Source organism: Convolutriloba macropyga, unplaced genomic scaffold, assembly GCF_964194025.1.
Source record: "Convolutriloba macropyga unplaced genomic scaffold, txConMacr16.3 SCAFFOLD_508, whole genome shotgun sequence".
Classification (NCBI taxonomy): Eukaryota; Metazoa; Xenacoelomorpha; order Acoela; family Convolutidae; genus Convolutriloba; species Convolutriloba macropyga.
In genome coordinates, this window is record NW_027450141.1 from 77721 (window position 1) to 82500 (window position 4780).

A 4780-nucleotide genomic window follows, 5' to 3' on the forward strand; every position below is an offset into this window, starting at 1 on the left:
ATAACCTGAATTGGGCGAGAGAACCCCCTTAACTTAAGCATATCAGTAAGGGGAGGAAAAGAAATCAACTGAGAATCCCTTAGTAATGGCGAATGAACAGGGAAAAGCTCATCGGGAAGAGAAATGGCAACATTTCTCGGTGTCCGGTATGGTTTGATGCTAGACTGGTGAATTTGTCCTGATGTCTACTGGAAAGTAGCATCAAAGAAGGTGAAAATCCTGTAAAGGTCATTTTCGATACCAGTCATAATGGCTCATTCCTATGAGTAGAGTTGTTTGAAAGTGCAACTCGAAGCTGGAGATATGTCTCTCCAAAAGCTAATTATAAAGCGAGACCGATAGTAAACAAGTACCGTGAGGGAAAGTTGAAAAGCACTCTGAAGAGAGAGTGAAAAGTACGTGAAACTGTTGAAGGGGAACTGGAGTGAGCGTTACCATACTCAATGCCTTGATATTATATTCTCGGCTACCGAGTAGTGTAGTTGTCGTCTTTTGGCAAATCTTGTTAATGAATCGAGCAGAAGTTTTCCTCGGAATTCTTCTTGTTGATTCTAAACAAAATGAGATAAATTGATCTTGATTGCCTGTCTGACCTCAACTTCCTATTCAATGCTCTCTACAGCCCGTCTTGAAACACGGACCAAGGAGTGTGAGTTGCTTGCAAGTGTTGTCGCTCATTGAAAGCGCACACGCGAAATGAAAGTGAACAGTGTAATTTTTATGAATTGCACTACTTTGTGTGGTGAGGGCGCCGATTCGGTGTCCCGCAACCACGGACGGTTTTGCTCTTATTGCATGACTGATCCAGAGCAAGTAGCACACGACCCGAAAGATGGTGATCTATGCTTGGGCAGGGCGAAGCCACGGGAAACCATGGTGGAAGCCCGAAGCGGTTCTGACGTGCAAATCGATCGTCTGACCTGAGCATAGGGGCGAAAGACTAATCGAACCATCTAGTAGCTGGTTTCCTCCGAAGTTTCCCTCAGGATAGCAAAAGCTTGAGCAAGATTGAAAAATCTTCGCAAAGCAATTTCATCGGTTAAAGCGAATGATTAGAGGAATGGGGGAAAATTTTTCCTTCACCTATTCTCAAACTATAAATCGGTGAGATGTCCTTGTGACTTAATTGCACTTGGACTATGAATGCAAGCTTTTTGTGGGCCGCTTTTGGTAAGCAGAACCGGCGATGTGGGATGAACCAAAAGTTGGGTTAAGGCGCCTAACTACTTGCTCATGAGTCACCACAAAAGGTGTTGATTGATACTGACAGCAGGACGGTGGTCATGGAAGTTGAAATCCACTAAGGAGTGTGTAACAACTCACCTGCCGAATCAATCAGCCCTGAAAATGGATGGCACTAGAGCTCGTGGCCTATACCCAACCATGAATATCAATATCTAACGCAAGTTAGATTAGAGAAAAAGAGCCTCACCAGCTCAAAAATGATATTCATGTGTAGGAGGACACATTGATTGCGCTAAAGTATGCACGCAAGTGTATGCGCGAAGCGATCAATGGAGCAGATCTTGGTGGAAGTAGCAAGTACTCAAATGAGAACTTTGAGGACTGAAGCGGGAAAGGCTTTCATGTGAACAGCGTTTGCACATGAGTTAGTCGATTCTAAAAGACAGGCTAATGCCAAAGTCTTGAATAGTGGTTTCTTGAAAACTGCTGAGTCTCGAAAGAGCATCGGGTTAAAATTCCCGAACTTACTCTCCTGGCATTGAGACGGCAACGTCATTGAGGTCGAACTTTGTCATTGGGACCTTGGGGAAGAGTTATCTTTTCTTTATAACACGTTGTAGAGTCCTTGGAATTGATTCAATCAGAGATAAGGCTCGAAGCGTGCAAGAGCACAGCAGCATTTGCTGTGTCCCAATTGTTCCTGGTGGCACATAAAAGTTTGGCTTAGCAGATGTCAGGAGAGTGAATCGTACCGATTACCGCATCAGGTCCCCAAGGTGAAAAGCCTCTGGTCTTGGAACAGTGTAGATAAGGGAAGTCGGCAAAATAGATCCGTACCTTCGGAAGAAGGATTGGCTCTGAGGAGTGGGTGTAACAAGCCTTTAGTTTGACGCTTCGGTCTGCTAAAGCGTGCGATGGCCTTCGGGTTGTTGGCGTTTGGTTTGACTGCTAGCTGATATGCTTTAGGTCTATTCTGTTGCACAAAAAACACTCGAACTCTGAACTGGTTCGGACAAGGGGAATCCGACTGTTTAATTAAAACAAAGCATTGCGATGGCTGGTGAAACGGTGTTGACGCAATGTGATTTCTGCCCAGTGCTCTGAATGTCAAAGTGAAGAAATTCAAATAAGCGCGGGTAAACGGCGGGAGTAACTATGACTCTCTTAAGTAGTGATGATTAGTTGACTGTGTGCAACCTCCACGAGGTCTCGCTGGAAACTGCCATTCGTGGCTGAGCTAAGCACACCATCAATAGTCCCCGGAATGGACAAACCTTAAAAACTTGCCCAGTGGAAGGAAAACCACTCAACAAACCACGGTTTCGGAGTCATACCAAAACAAAGACTGTCCGTGGAAGGCAAACCACTAAAACCACGGTTTCGGAGTCACACCAAAACAAAGACTGTCCGTGGAAGGCGAACCACTAAAAACCACGGTTTCGGAGTCATACCAGAACAAAGGCTGTCCGGTGAAGTGTGCTGACCACCTTAAAAGTTCGCCAACCACTTTGGGTAAAACCAAAGTCTGTACCTCGGTACAGTAGTCCCAACGATGAAGACAATCAATGAGAAAGATCTGGCCTCAGCCAGACAAGACAGTGTGAGCACCAGTAGTTGTGGAGACGTGGCCTCCAAGTGGACCTGCGACATCTGCGGACAGGGTCCGTTCAGGAGTGAGCTCGGCCTGAAGCAGCACAAGACCAGAAGTCACAAGTCAGGGGCATCACAGACGAAAGCATCACAGGGAGCACATGCGGGCAGGGCTCCCACCCAGGAACCCGTGAGTGGCCAAGCAACAGCCCCCAACTGGTGCTGCTCAATCTGTGGTGCTGGACCCTTCAAAGGACAGACTGGTCTCTCACTTCACACCAAAAGCAGGCACCCAGATACATACCACCAGATGCAGGCCCAGAAGACAGGCAGATCTAATGCAAGGTGGACTCTTGAGGAAATGGCTCTGGTCAGAGAAGCGATGAGGGGCCTTGATCCCGCATCCCAGAAGCAAGAGAATGAGCAACTGGCAAGACTGTTCCCCCATCGATCCGCTGAGGCATTCAAGGGCTTGAGAAAGAACCAACAGTTTGTGGCAATGATGCAGGAACATGACAGGGAGGAAAACACTGTGCAGGAAGACAGACCAAGACACTGTCTTGAGACGGGCATCGACCTTGAGATGCTGGCTCTTCCTCCTCCGGGTGAATGGCACAGAATGACGGACGACGATCTCACCCAGTACGTCGAGAGAGAGGGACAGATGTGGCTACAAACCCTTGCACAAGAACCAGGGAAGAATGGGGGACAGAGGGCTCACAAACATCCTAGACGATCCAAGAAGGGCATGAGACGGCACCAGTATGCAAGACTGCAGGCTCTTTACAGACGTGACAGGGCTAAGGCAGCGGCATCAGTGATGGATGGGTCATGGGAGAAGTTTGGTGAGCACAACCCCATCACCGACAAGACAGGGTTTCTTGATGCTTGGCAGCAGCTCCTTGAGACGGAAGCAGAGACAATAGACCTAAGCACAATCAGCGGTCAGGGTTGGGTCACTCCAATCACCATCGAAGAAGTGGCCAAGTGTGTGCAGACCATGGGACAGACAGCTTCTGGACCAGACAGGGTGAGCAGGAAGACGGTGACTTGCATCCCCTTCAAGAAGTTGGTCTCCCACTTCAATCTCTGGCTGCTGGCTGAACATCTACCCGAGTGGCTCCTTAGTGGAAGAACAGTGTTCATCCCCAAAGTGGCAGGGTCTCAGGAACCAATGGACTTCAGACCCATCACAGTGGCAAGTGTACTGGCCAGGGTGTTCCACAAGTGCTTAGCTGCACGACTTGAGGACCTAGACGACAATATCAGACAGAAGGGCTTCAAGAGGGTAGATGGGACGGCAACCAACTCTCTTCTGCTGCAGGGCATTATCAGTGAGGCAAAGACACAGAGACGGGGACTCAAACTGGCCTTCATAGATGTGAAGAAGGCCTTTGACAGTGTGACCCACAAGGCCCTGGCAGAAGCAGCACTAGAAGCAGGCATAGACCCCAAGATCCTCAGATACATCATGAAGGGCTACAAGAGACAGGGCACAACTCTGGAGATCGACGGAGCAAGACGCTTGGTGAAGCCATCCAAGGGGGTCAGACAGGGGGATCCCATCTCCCCAATCCTATTCAACCTTGTGATGAACAGGGTGCTGAAGACTCTACCCCAGACGACTGGAATCCAGATGGGCTCAGAAAAGCTGAATCACCTCGCCTTTGCCGATGACGTTGTGTTGCTAGCTCAGACGCAGACAGGGCTTCAGGACTCTATCAACAGACTGGAGACAGGGCTGGAAAGATGTGGTCTCTCTCTCAATGCCAAGAAGTGTGCAACCCTAGATGTGGACACAGTGCCAAGGGACCGACAGATAGTGATAAACCCTAACACAGTGTTCAGCAGCAGGGCAGGAGGTCTCCCCGTGATGACAGCAGAGTCCTTCTACAAGTACCTGGGCATTGAGACAGGGGCATATGGTACGAGGACAAACACCATCAAGAAGCTGGAGAAGAAGCTAGATGACCTGAGAAGAGCCCCCCTGAAACCACAGCAACGA

The 4780-nt window shown here is 48.8% G+C and overlaps 1 pseudogene; it reads left to right on the forward strand.

Annotated features, from left to right (window-relative positions):
• The window catches only part of LOC142355653 (large subunit ribosomal RNA), a 7273-nt pseudogene continuing 2493 nt past the window's right edge, over positions 1–4780 (forward strand).